The sequence below is a fragment of the Palaemon carinicauda genome, chromosome 11 (genome assembly GCF_036898095.1).
Source record: "Palaemon carinicauda isolate YSFRI2023 chromosome 11, ASM3689809v2, whole genome shotgun sequence".
NCBI classification, from domain to species: domain Eukaryota; kingdom Metazoa; phylum Arthropoda; class Malacostraca; order Decapoda; family Palaemonidae; genus Palaemon; species Palaemon carinicauda.
The window spans coordinates 264,904-280,447 of NC_090735.1; the positions used below are offsets into that span (position 1 = coordinate 264,904).

General features: G+C 33.5%; 1 long non-coding RNA gene across 1 annotated transcript; it reads right to left on the reverse strand.

The window, feature by feature from the left end:
• Window positions 1–11,470: 11,470 nt before the first annotated feature.
• LOC137649549 (uncharacterized) lies at window positions 11,471–15,165 on the reverse strand. The gene is made up of 2 exons (XR_011045771.1): window positions 15,000–15,165; window positions 11,471–12,590 (listed from the first exon to the last, which is right to left on the reverse strand). It is a non-coding gene; the product is annotated as an uncharacterized lncRNA (long non-coding RNA).
• Window positions 15,166–15,544: the final 379 nt, after the last annotated feature.

Consider the following 15,544-nt stretch of genomic DNA (forward strand, 5'->3'; position numbering starts at 1 on the left):
TAGGTGAGAAGACAAGTAACCAATTAATGAAGTATATATGTAACCAATGAAGTAAGTAGATAAGTAACCAATTAAGTTTGTAAGTTACCATTTAAGTAATAAGACTGGCAATATGAACCTGTCGTAGTATCGTAAGAAATACAAAAATAATAAAAGGCCAACACTGTTTAAGAAATTGATCTAATTTGGCAGCCAGTTCATTGAGATGTGATTTCTAATGATCATTCACTTTTCAAGATCATTTAACAAAATGAAAAATTGAAGCGATGTATAACAGAGGGTCAACAAACAGTTAATAAATCATATTATATTATTATTATTATTATTATTATTATTATTATTATTATTATTATTATTATTATTATTATTATTATTATTATTATTATTATTATTATTATTAGCTAAGCTACAATCCTAGTTGAAAAAGCAGGATTCTATAAGCCAAAGGACTCCAACAGGAAATTGGTACTGGGGGAATGAATAAAGGATATTTAGTACGTATTTAGGAAATTTATCTATTCAATAAATACGACGAAATTATCCCAATTCCGCAGACCGAAAGGCAGAGAGAGAGAGAGAGAGAGAGAGAGAGACATTGGTCTATTACATAACGTACGTAAGTTTTAAACTAATTGATTGGTGTCTACAGGATGTAGTTAGCCTGCTTTACGTTCTAATAAATCAACTAGTTAAATATGCGCAGATAACGAGTCACAATATAATAAGAAATAATTACACTTAACTAAAATAGAACTTAACTATACGAAAAATAATATTCCAGACGGTGTTAGCTGTATATTAGTAAAAATGTCGTAACATTTTTAATGGTTGTTTACTGAAAACCCCATTCTTAAAATATATGACTTATACATTTCGGGAAAACAAGATTCTACTCAATGTATGCATAGAAAAAAACGTTGTGTGACACTTGAAACGTTAGAAAAACCGGTAAGACAAAGTGGTACAAACATTTGTAATGTCCGAAAACTGGTAAAATTGCACGAAAATTAGTAAAATTGTACGACAATTGGTAAAATTGCACGAAAATTGGCAAAATTGAACGAAAATTGGCAAAATTGAACGAAAATTGGCAAAATTGAACGAAAATTGGTAAAATTGAACGAAAATTTGTAAAATTGCACGAAAATTTGTAAAATTGCACGAAAATTGGTAAAATTGCATGAGAATCAGTAAAATTGCACGAAAACTGGCAAAATAGCACGAAAATTTATGCGTTTCAGATTTTTGACATTTCAAATGGTTAATCTCAGTACCCTGCACCCTCACACATACTTCACACGAAGACTTTAATAACTGACACGATGCACTGCATGGCATTCCTGAACCGGGAATCGTGCTAGTGTCGTATAAGTGTCATAATAGCTTTTAGATTTTGGTCTCAAAACACCTTCTGACTTTGCCCAATAAATAATAAAGTCTCTCTCTCTCTCTCTCTCTCTCTCTCTCTCTCTCTCTCTCTCTCTCTCTAACCTTGGATTCATCTTCCAGATTTCTCATAGATTCTCAAACTCAACTTCGTTTATAAGAAAGACTTATGTCAAAATATATAATTAAATTTGTACAAAATTTTACATTCAAACTACAGTCGAATGTTTAAATCACTAAGAAATTTTGTTACAATAAAAACACTGACGTAAAAACCACTGGAAATATTGAATTGAAAACTAGGTAATAAAAAAAAGGGTTAAATCTTCAGTAACGAATTGTACAATACATCAACATTTATGTATATAAATTGCATTTGTATAAAATTGTGATTTTTAATGATTTTGAAAGTCTTTTTCAAAATGCCTAAATATTTTCAGAAAACTCAACAGGCGATTAAGTAAAATCTATGTACTTATGCTTATTTATGTTTGAATTTTATTGGTAATACTATTAATATCCCTATTGCTATGATTAAATAGGAATCATTAAGAACACAGAAAATAAAATTGGGATTACCAAGCAATTTTTTTTATAACCATTACGTGCTGACACACACAGACACACACACATATATATATATATATATATTTATATATATATTTAAATATATATATATATATATATATATATATTTAAATATATATATATATATATATATATATCTGAATCCTAACTTATTTCGTCCTGACTCTCTCCCCCAATATCCCCTTCCCAAACACACACACAATGACTTCACCCGAATGTTGAATTTCCTAAGGGAACTGTTAACTGAGACAATAAGGAGATATTCAAAACAAATAACTGTATAATTGTCAAGGTTTGTGTGCACTCGCTTACAAAAAAAAAAAAAAATGACTGTGTTCACAGAGTAAACTGAATAATTATTAAGACAAAGGATTTATTTTGTCCATTGGTCAAATAATGAATACTATTGTTAAATATATACGCTGCGTATGATGAGTTGTTCACTGACTGTTTATATGATTTATATGTTAACTTATGAAATATATTTAGGTTTCAATAACTATTGTACACCTATATTATTATTATTATTATTATTATTATTATTATTATTATTATTATTATTATTATTATTAGCCAAGCTACAACCCCAGTTGGAAAAGCAAGATGCTATAAGCCGAAGGGCTCCAATAAGGAAAAATAGCCCAGTGAGGAAAGGAAATAACGAAATAAATAATGAGAACAAAATACTAATAAATCATTCTAAAAACAGTAACAACGTCAAAACAGATATGTCATATATAAACTACAATAAAACTTACGTCAGCCTGTTCAACATAAAAACATTTGTTCCAACTTTGAACTTTTGAAGTTCTACTGATTCAACTATACCTGATTAGGAAGATCATTCCACAACTTATCACCTAAAATTCCCGGATCCTTCTTAGAATTTTGCAAGTTATGTGGCTATTGTATATTGCCTGGCCCTTGCGGCCAAACACAGGCTCTTGCAATCATGCAACCCTTAGGATTTGCAAGATAAAAATATGCATAAATTATACGAATCTTGAGACATCACCACCACCACCAACAGCTTGAAAATTTAAAAAAAATGTAATAAAATTTTTTATCAATGTGTCTAGTTTCAGAAGGAAATATCTAATTAAAAAACCATTATTTAAAATTCCATATAAATTTGTCTCCAATTTCAAAAGGAAATATCTGATTAAAAACCATTAATTACATTTTTAATGAATTTGAGCAAACTTTACGAAGATACGCCCTTCTAAACCCATCGCTGGCGTTAACGGAAAATTTAGGCCTATGGATGAGTACTCGACATGGTAATATTTAAAATTTATTCCTTCATTAACAATTGCTGTCAAATCGATTATTATGTTTCTACATGGAACTCAAAACAACACTTACAGTATGATACATAAAGTCAATTGGAAAATCTCGTATAAAAACCATTAAAAAGATTCGAAAATTGCCACGCCCTAAAACCGGTGTAGGCAAAGCCCAAAATAAAATATCTTTCGCCAATTTAAGACCTTCGTAAGAAAATATCTGGTTATTCCAAACATCTAGCGTTTAACGTGATTAATTAACCGCAAGAAAATAAAGAAAATAAACCTGGAAAGTGACTTCTTACCTTTTCCCTTAATTTTTCACAACACTAGTTAAAAGAGAAGACCTTCTCCAACCGTGTCTATGGCTGACTGAATTTTCTACAGCTGTCAGAAACATCCCTAGACAGGCCTTAAAATATCCCTAGGACAGAAGTATTTTCTTCTAGTATTTTTTAATACTTTGCTTTCTTTATAATACAATAAATATACTTATGCTTCTTTTATAATTGTAATATATTCTATATTTACTTTTAATAATTGTATTTATGAAACCACTAACAATAAAATCTAGATTTTTATTAAGATGACGAGCTTACTTCTGTTTTGATTTTAATATTTGCTCTGAAATATATATTAATGTAATCATAATGATATTGGGTGTCATATAAAAGCAATACTTAGTAAAACTTAAGCAATTTAAGTCTTGAAGACTAAATTTTCACATTGCTGATTTTATGCTACGTAAAGAAACTGAATATCTCACGTTGAATATTTACTTATGTAGAAAAATATATCTAAATCATAAGGAGCATTGGTGATTTTTATATGCTAAAATTAAATTTCATTAACAATTCTCAGCTATACGGGAGTTAATCAGATATTCCTATTTTGAGCCTCAAGTTCTCCAACAGCTAAAATGGCCCTATTTGAGGGACAAATCCCTAGAATTGGTAGAGAAGGTGAGAGATTTGCTTCAGCCAATCAAAGACTTCCACTATACTCTTCGTTTCTATGGTTCTCTTCATTAGATAGAAACATCAAATTTATGATAGGATATATATTGGTAATCCTCAGATACAAAAATTAAATAATAATAGACTTCAAATAGAGATAAATGTAAATACCATTTAGTATTTAATAGCTATTTACGCCTGAAGCGTATACACAAGCTGTTTTATGTTACCAAAATTTTTCATCTTGAACGTAGCCACTGGATCCTTTACTATATTCTAGAAAATGAAAACAATCGGATCTTTCTGAACATATTTTTTTTTTTTTTGAGGGAACCCATAGTATTTCAACAGCCATTCATACCTGATTTAAAAATTCATCTTAATCATGTATTATACCAAATCTTATGAATTGATATTAATAATTTCAAGAAGAACTGAAGACTTTCTCTTTTCTGAGTGTGATAATGTGGATTTGACAATTGATATAGAATACTCTAAATACCTCAGAATGTATACGACAAATAGATCTAGTAGCTCATGTTGGGCTTAGGGTTTCCTTGCTTGATATGACCAGGGAAACAGCCCTCAAAGTAAAATAAAGTAAAGTAATACTGGTAGGAATACTATCTTGCTTAACTTATGCAGACTGACGCAAAGAGCCTCAGTTAGATGTCACCATTTGTGCCTATCTTGAGCTTTAAAATCAATATTTCTCCATCCATCACCTCCTACTTCACGCTTCATAGTCCTCAGCCATGTAGGCCTGGGGTCTTCCAACTCTTCCTGTACCTTGTGGAACCCAGTTGAAAGTTTGGTGAACTAATCTCTCATGGGAAGTGTGAAAAGCATGCCTAAACCATCTCCATCTACCCCTCACCATGATCTCCAATACATATGGCACTCGAGTAATCTCTCTTATAGTTTCATTTCTAATTCTGACCCGCCATTCAACTTTTAATATTCTTCTGAGGGCTTTGTTCTCAAATCTACTAAACCTGTTGGAGATTGTTTCATTATTTATACTAGTTTATAAACATTATACTAGCTGTAGTACTCATACTATGGTGTAAAATCATAAGGGTTTAGTGTTAGTAGGAATATACCTGAAATAATAAAAGACTACTTTATCAAAAGGAATATGATCTGGATTGAATACCTCTTCAGTAGTATGACTTTAATTACTGGTAAGAAATTAGATTTACTCTCTTGTCATTCCACAAGAAACTAAAGGGGCACTCAGTAGAATGCAGATCTCCACCATGGCAGCTTATTTCCTGAACTTTTGCTCGATCTTGACCTTGAACTTTGACCTTAACATTTATTAGTTGGCGTGGATTTTCAGACACTCAAATATGAACCAAGTCTGGTGTCTCTGTGACCACGATGTCCAAACTTATGGCTGATTACGTGAAGAGAATTGGACATTTTGCTTAACTGTAACCTTGACCTTTGACCTTGACCTTTAGAAATTGATAATTTCCAGCTTTTTACATAAGTTCAATGATGCAAGTTTCATTAATCTACGATTAAAATTGTGGCCAGGAAGCTGTTCACAAACAAACCACAAACAGGGGGTAAAACATAACCTCCTCCCAACTTGTTTGGCAGAGGTAATTATTAAAGCGCCTATATGAGCTACCTAAGCGATTATTGAGCCGATCTGAGCTACCTAAAAACCAGTTAAGATTGCACTGAAAACATACATCCTGTCGTAAGATGGCCTTTATTTAAGGAGGGCGCAATTGCTAATGGTACAGCTCTTGCAGCCCTGAGTAAGAAGTCTGATTCAGTGTCACTAGATATCCAACAATGTACGCTGATATACTTCAATCGTATTTTCTGTTACACATATTCAAACACCGAAAGATTGATTGCGTTTACAGACTATTAAGAGCATTAACCACGTATTTCTAATCAAAGACATACAATAATATTCTTAAACAACTTGACCAATAACACGAATGATTATCCTGTTCTATAAAGATCTTGAATAGTAAAAATTATAATTTCAATCAATTATTCAGTTGAAAGATCTTTGGCTGCAATAAAGTATTTAGTTCTGCATAGTACAACAATTGTCACAAATGTATTCTATGTAAAACACAAATTATGGTTACTTTTCCATACTTTAATAGATGTTTTCCTGGTTCTATCACACAAGGAAGTCCTACTCACTACAGATCCTACAGGATCTGTTTGTTGTAGACGTTTTTAGATACCTAAAGTTTGACACAGCGTATCCCATGTTAATAGTCAAATCCACATTATCAAAGCACTTTGGAAACAAGGAAGTCTTCAGTTTCTTCTTGAAAGCTTTGACATCTTCAGTCTTTCGTTCGTCTAGTGGGAGCTTGTTATATAGTTTTAGGGTCTAGAACCTACAGACGACATACATCTATTATTTTTTTCACCTCTTGGAGATAAACAATATTTATTATTGAGACACGCATTTACCAATCGTCTTTTCATACCATAATACCAAATTGATTAGAATTGTTAACGCATTGCAAACAAAACTGATAATAAGCTTAATAAAATACTGTTATTAAAAAACAAATTAAATATCGACAAAACGATAATCTATTTTGAAAGAAAACAGAAAGATATTCGCATCTGAGTCAACTAAAGTTGAAGCATATTCACGAAAACTTAAGAGAAAAAAGTTTGAAATACCTTTCTTTTTTTTTTTTTTTTTTTTTTTTTTTTTACAGAAGGACTAGATAAATACCACGTCCTCCTGCCAAGGTATCTACGTGTTTACTGAATCTTTTGTAACTATCAGTACTACAGAATGTTTCAACCAGTTAGAGGCCTCAACCAAACCCGGTGAATTTATCTGTTTTCAGCCAGTATTTTAGCAAGTATTTTAGCCGGAAGCTCAGTAAACCCTTCTAAGACTGACTGGTTGGACTAAATAGTTTTTTAAAAGACGTTAGTGTAACGATTATTCATTATCTAATAGAGTTACAAGCATAAAAAAGGGTAAATTTACAGTTTCATCCATTATGGGGAAACTGGAATAAAAATATATTTTTTGCATCAGAAATAGTGTAATTCAAACGAATTTAACGTTTATTTTGACTGCAAACCATCCGATTTAGAGATTTACTATGTAATTGGAGTTAAAACAACAAGTTGTTCTAGAATGCAGAAAGACCCTACTTCATCCCAACAATTATGGGGGACACCAGGTGGGAACCGGGGTTTTGGGTGGGGGTGGGGGGGGGGGGCGTCAAATGATATTTGCAATAAATGAATACTTATCCTTCCACCACCCCTCCCCCTATACCCCTACCTAGCCCTACCGGGGGGGGGGGGGCTGCGACCCCCCTTAAGGCCACAGTGATTTTCAGGGCACTACTGAACCTAATAAACCCACCTAACCTAGCCTAGGGGCCCTGTACCCCTACCTAGGCCTACCGGGGGGGGGGGGGGGGGGGGGGGGTTGGCCTCCACCCCCGTGCGACCCCCCCTTGAGGCCACAGTGAATTTCGGGACACTGCCAAACCTAATACAACCACCCAACCTAGGGCCCTGTACCCCTACCTAGGCCTAGCCCCTGCGACGACCCCCCCCCCCCTTACAGCCACTACCTAACACATCCATCAAACCAAATCCAAAGTGATGGTACTGCTGTATACATCGTTATACTATGACCATTATAATATACTCTATAAATTAATGAAGCTTACCTTAAACTGTTGGTTCATAAAGATGTGCTGGTGATTTGAGGGAAACGTGAAGCCATTGCGAAGGTTCCATGACATGCAGGACAATTTTTATTTTGTAAAATTAAATTGTGTGTCTGGCACAAATCCACTAGTTTTTCCATATTCCCCGAATAAGTTACAACAAATTCATTGTAAGTTAGGAAACAGTCAGGACAAGAAGATGGAATTTCAACTTCTTGTGCAACATGAGATGACGTGCTTGCTATGGCCTTCATGTCTAAGAACGAAATGAAATGCCTGGGTAAGATAATGTATTGTCGCGCTGTTGTATTGTCGCGCTGTGATTGGCCAAACATGTGTGACGTCATAATGGACAGGCGCTGGGATTGGCCAAATGTGTAAGACTTCATAGTGGCTTAGTTTGTCTGCGGATTATAATGGTTACAGGGCTCATTTAAGCAAATGCAAGACACAGTCAACAATAACACCAGACTTAGAAAAAATCTGGGAGGAAGATATGAGTAGCGCGAGTTTGATCGTCGATATATAAAGAACTAGGCATTTGCAACAGATAATATTTTACAGAAATACTACAGAAGACTTGCTTTACTCGGGAAATATATTATTATAATAGATTTCCCATAATGAATGAAACTGTAATAATACTAAAAAAGTCCCGGAGTCCTATTTACATTAGTTTATGCCTTTGTTAGAATAGAAAATTTATTAGCTTCTATTCAAAGAAAACGTTTTTATGGGTGACTAATCATTTATTTGCCTTAGAAAACTCATTTCAAAATTTCTTATTTCGTGGATACAGAAGCAAATTTCATGGAATAGCGACTAAAAATATATCAAATTATGTTCATAAAGCTATAAATATATAATAAATAATTAATGGATAATGGATCGATAACATTAAAATCGAGTGTAATTTCACAAAGGATCTTTAAATAAATTCTAAATGAACTCGCATCGAGACGTTCCAGAGAGGTTAAACGGCTATTGAAACGAATTTAAGTGGGTGTATTTTTGTAGAGGACTATAAAATAGCATAGATTATTAAACACTCAATTCCATTCAGGTAACCACAGTAATTCATATTGATATATCTTTAAGAAAAATAACGATTGTAACAATTATCAGTATTTCATTCATTTTTTTTCCTCTTGCAAAGGTTGGATTCTATAAGATTCAACTCTTACGGTCTATCTGGTGAAATAGCTATTCAGTTACAGTATCAAGCAAAATTGTTAAGCTGGATGGGAAGATCGAAGTCAGTCTAGTAATCGGCAAAGTAGGTAATTATAAATTGTGTGCCGCAACGGGGCCAGATACTCACATCACTACCACCTCTTGCTGGAGTGAGAGCATTGACTTTGCCTCCAAAATACCTTGATTTTAGTTTATTAAAAGAACTAAACAGGATCTTTATATTTCCTTTATTATGTTTACTTCATGATATAAACTGCGAAGCTGTTTATTATATCACACGACATTGTCCAATTGCAAACAAGTAACTTAGAGCCTTTTAAAGTTTATATCAACACTGATCAGATAAATCATTCATACTAGAAAAACGATAGTTTTGATTAATTTCACATTATTATAGATTAATCTATCTTAATACAAGATTACCCTCAGATCGGAACACAACCAAGTAGTGTTGTGAAAGCCACAGACAAATAATTTGCCTGTAAACGTCCACATTTGGTGGTCAAAGCCATAAATTGTCAGCGTTTATCAGTTGAAGAAATAAACAATGACTAGTTTAGCGACGCTGCAAGACACAAGAGCAACCCTTAAGCTTGCTACTTATCAGACGAATAAGCCTGAACTAATCTGCAAGAACAGTATTTTTCATCCTATTAACTTGCATAGGGATTTGCTATTTATGAAGGACGGCATTTGTCCAGCACAACAACCTGGCTCGTAGAAGACGCAAGAAAACAGCCTATTAATATTACTATGTGAACCAGAATGAACTCTGAATAGCAGAGGAAGATACAAAGTAAGGAAAGGATTCAAAGAAGAGGATGCTTAGGAAGTCATGTGACAATAGGACCGGAGTTTACACATGGACCAGAAGTAGATGTACTGTAATGGGAATAAATTACATGATTTTGATAAAACTAGATACCTCATGATCAGATAATCGTTCAGTACCTGGCATTTCCTCATTGCTGTCATAGTTTGAAATAAATGACCAGTTAAAAAATGACTATGCCTAGAAGCTCCATACATACTCTTTGTTCCTGATTTTACACAAGAGTTCATGTATGTTTTAACCTCCACTGTTCACGTTCACACTAAATTGCTCATTATGTCTAATTGTAGCAGTATATGCACCATGGTCTCTCTACACGAATTTACATACAACACAAGTGCTTGTCGTCGTTGTAACTATCATCCACATTTGACTTTCGAGCACAATGTTCCTCGGACAGGAAACTGTTGATAGTGGGACACGAGAAGCGACAGGTCATGTTACTATATCATTTCATGTTTCAGATTGCCTGGCCCCCTCAGCCAGGCACGGGCTCTTCACTTTGCAGCCAGTATATCATTTAAAAAGTCTCCCAGCAACTACATACCATGACTCCTCCCCAAGCCTGACGAGCTATAAGTCAATCATATATACTTCGAAAAACAGTTAGAAACCTAATAGATGGTTGCAGTTTCTCTAATTAAGACTCCACACCAAGCAGTTTTTGTATAGCAGGGCCTAGAGGCAATACGTCATATATGCCAGGCGCTAGTAACTTACCTCCAGTTCATTTTGGAAGCTACACAATTTATTGTAGATTACCTTTCAGTGCATATCTTTGCCTCTTAACACATACCACAAATTGAGGGGTGGGAGGACGCCCTCCTGGAAAATCCCCCCCACCCTGTTTAAAACTGGAAAACTCATTGAAAAGTAAACCTAGTCTTGCTGGTGGTTTACGACCATCCATAAGTAACAATAGTTTTTAATTTTTAATCTATGCAACAGTCATGAAACTTCCAAATGTGACAAGTTCCAGCCACCTTCCCATTGGCTTTTATACATCGATCAGTTTTGTTACACAGCACCAAGATTAAAGTTCAAAGACTTACAATCGTTACCGTACTATACTGGCCCCCACATCTCACTACATTAACAGTACTCTGTCTTCTAAATCCTTATACACCATCAACCTAAACTTCTGTGGCAGAGCCTGTACACAGTCTTCAAAAGTCACAGTATGTAGGTAGAGATGGACCTTGTGAACGGTGGTGTATTAAACTTTACGTAGTATAAGGTATGCCAGAATAGTTTTATTTCCCAAACAGTGGGGAAAATACTCAACCAGCTTCTCACAATCATTTGAGATGGAAATAGTAAAATTCGATAGGCCTTAATTTCCCAAACAAGGGGGGGAAATTGTTTACCACTTTCTTCAAATTTTTTTTTGGAGGAAATTTCAATACTTTTACCACTAAATTTTAGGGTCTCCTTGAATGTTTAATGTAAAGCTTAGCCAGCATGTTTAAAGCTTGCACTTCATATTTTCCTTCATTCCTAGAATAAATTTCCCAAAAGGATAAGTAAATACACTCGCAACTTCCAAATACCGGAGTTTAGTTTAATTTTAAGCAACCAAGTCAGAAATTTACTAATCTAAAAATACCAATGGAATTACAAAAGATTTGATTCGAAAATATTTTTCTTGAAACTTTAAAAAGTTCAAATATGCATATAGGCAGAATTAAGACTTCATAAAATAGACAAATGCTACATTAAAATATTCATAACCTTCAAGACCAAACAAACTCTTAAAATATATTAATACCTAATAGCTTTTACTTAAATCCAACGAACAGTTAAGGCATGCCTCCCCTAAAGTAGAAAATATAAAAACTTTCAATAACTCATTGCTTTTAGATCTGAACTTTATTTACAGTTTCAACTGTTGAAACAGTATCGAAAAAGTAAAGACAGATCCATACAGATTTTAACTTCAGTATTGAGAAAACTTCTTAAATAGAAACACTATGAAATTGCACAAATAAAACTTAAAACTTTAGTATTGATAAAATTGTGCAGATCTATAAAATCTTTTCTTAAACAGCATTGAAACCTTGTTCAGATTGGAAATAAGAATACGCATTACAGTTTGACAAATAACTTTCAATCCTATGTAAGAGAAAAATAAATTAAAACCAGTAACATTCGCTACACTTCCAAATTTACTATATATTTCTGACAATTTCGTTGATTTAACTTTGGCTCTAGCAAAAAACTTGAAGTGAACAAAATTCTAATTTAAAAACACAAATAAAACAGATGTAAAGCACAAAGGCTGGTCGATTAAGGGCTGTCCTGGTTGAATCTTCAACCACTAGAAGACCCAGGAATATGGTTGATAAGATCGATATAGGGCATCCAATAGCAAGAACCCGTGTCAGCGTACTGTCCTGGTTAAATCTTCAACCATTTGCAGACTCAAATAATTCTCAAATTCCATATTTGAGAAGTACTTGTAAGCATTGAGTCATATGCCAGGTCCATTGTGGGTAAAGTAGGTAAAATGTCATAGAACCGATGTCCGTAGTTTGTCTTAAAGGTTGAAAAACACACTTAAGTGCTTTAGTTCGCATTCCACAGAATCCTTGATATATAACAGTATGTGGCCAGATGGATAAGTATGACTATCATACGGTGTAATACTAATTGATATCTGAAAGAAAAATTTTATTTCAATACTTAGGCAAAATATAAAATACAAAAGTTTTAATGGTCACCAATCATTCAAATAAAACTACTATGATATTCAGGGCCTTTGTAACACTTTATTCGCAATAACTTTTTATCTATGAATTTCATAAATTTAACTTCTTCAGAATGCACATTATATCTACACATAAATTTTGACTATATTCTGCATTACGTAGGTTGAATAAATTTGGTACTTGTAATGTAAAAGTGACATTTTTTGAAGACCGGCCAACTTTCTCTGAGGAAAGGTTTCGAACGCACTCATTACGTAACTTATGACGGCATTTCTTCCCTCTTTCTCGATCGATGATTGGCCATACGTAACGAAGGCTATACCTCCGCCAACAATGACACAAAGGTTTAAATAAAAGCAAAGCATTACACCTTTATGAACTCTGAAACCTCTCCAATAATAATTATCATAATGAACAAACCAACAAAATATGTTAATACTGTAAATACAAAAACACCTCGATTATTAGTATAACTCCCAAAATAAGTTTCCTAAGAAATTACAGTCTACTTTATAGGTCACAATCAGATTGACAAGGTGTAGGGTATAGTTGGTAATTTTCAAAAACGTAGTAGACATGCTTGATTTGATAACTGCTATATCCAATGTCAAGCAATTTTTATTTATTGTCTATCTACCTACCTATTTACTGGAAAAAAAAATAGCCGGTACCGTATTTTGGCTTTAAACCTTCACCAATAATTATCGTCAGAATGATGACACAATGAGGCTCCACCCACTTTGGCCTGGTTATAATTCAGGATAACACTGAAGGCTATCATGGGCATTGTTGGATCAGACAATTTAAATTCTTACTATAAAAACTCATTTCTCTAGTAGTTTTAAGAAGTGCTAAATGATCCTCAAGGATCCCAGCAGTTGGCGTAAACGTTTAATTCATGTATACTACTGTTGCGGCACTACTGCTACAGTAGTATTACTACGCTAGCACAGATAACCCACCCCCATTTATGTATCGTTCTGCCATTCATAAAGTCTTTGTCATGTTTTTTCACTGTGCAATAAGCCATGGCCTCCTCAGACACTAAGTTTAACATTAGATAAGTTATTTCTTTAAGCTGACAAATTATGGCAACTGGGTATGTTATTGCCGATGTTGAAGCTAAAGATAGAGGACTGTCTCATTCCTTCATTGCATTTTCATCTTTACTATTATTTGTTTTGCTACATGTAGTAATTATTTTAAAGGATAAATGAATGATGTTCACTTTACTTCTATAAATTCCCATTAGATGTACAAATAAAACTCCTAAAACTATTCCTGATTTATTTACAAAATGCAGCCATGGCCAAAACATAGCCAACGCGGTCGTACGGCCTAAGAAGAAGAAAAAATTATATCAGATGATCCGTTGGTCTGATGGAGAGTTTAGCACAAAATTCTTATTTTAACAAAAATAGTTATTTAAAGACTGTTTACATACAATCTCTCTTTCTCTCTTGGTGGCATAGTGAATAGTTAATGGAAATGTTCAAAAGCCTGAATGAAATTACAAGTATTATAATCATGTTACGCTAAATACAAATCAGACCATAAACATTAGATTTAAACTAGAAACTGAATAATTACCTATTCAGGCTATAGTAAATATGGCCACGGGCTTTCTCTTGACTGTATAAAGTTGCAAGTCGTAAGACAAATGCAGTTTTGCAACCACGGGGGCAATTCCAAATCCTGTTAGCCATTCTTGACTGTTACGGGATTCAGAGCAGATGGAACAATGTGAATGGGTGTCTGGTGGATGGGCGGGGCAAAATTTTGTCAAAAGGTGTTTACATTGCTTACGTAATGAATGTTTTCGACTCTTGGCTCGTTATCACTAGCCATGGCGTCGGCTAGAGCATTTTTACTCTATAAAAATCAAAACTATCGGGTTTAGGTTATTGATAATGCTGAAAAAATTTGTGTGGTTGTAAAATATACATATGTGAACTTTCAGCTACATCCAATGCTTTGATAAGGAGCAAAGTCCCAAAATCCGTGTTACAGAGGCCCTGAATCTCATAGTATAACTTTAAACTAAGTAAAGTTATTACAAGTTATAAGTCTTAAAATAGAATAGCTAATTTTAAACAAAGTAAACTCATCACTACTATGTTGGAACATTATCAAAAATAAAACTAGCTAACTTTAAAGTAGAATTATTACAAACCACAGCCATAGAAATACAATTTCAGTCAAAATAAAATCAGTCATACCAGTCAAATATAAAACTAGTTAACCTTTAACTTCGTAAAATCAAGACAATGTTAAGAATTCAAGACATGTGAATATATTGGATATGTAAAAATGATATGTAAAAAAGGGGGATTTTGGAGAGTTAAGTGAATTCTTACCATTGATTTCGAATTAGATTTGCTAGGAAGAGTCTATTTGAAAATTTGACAGGATGCATTCAGCAGAAGAGCAGGATTTCTAGTACAGCCAGCGTCTGAAAGGTATTAACATAATTAGCAATAAATAAAAATCTTTCATTAAGAAATCCTGGTAACCAAAGTAAAGAGAAAAAGTTTGAGAGACTGAAGACTGATTTTGAAATCAGTTTAAATAAAAGATCTGTGGTCTTCACCAGTTGTAAAAAAGTTTGTCTTACATTCGCTGGTTTAGGATTCGCTGCCAATAGAATACAGAATTAAATATTTGCGTGGTGTTAGTCAATCTCTTCTATCAGCATTGATAACATTCAGTACCTTTAAAACTTTTACCCAAGATCTCTTACGACTTAACAATTGAATGTACTAAAACATTAACACTTGATGGTAACGTTAGAATCTCCTAACTTATGATAGTAACGTTAAAAATTTTCAATCTAATTAAATCTAATTTGGTAGACTTATATGAACTAGAGAATTTACTGAAAAGATAAGTTAATCTATGATTA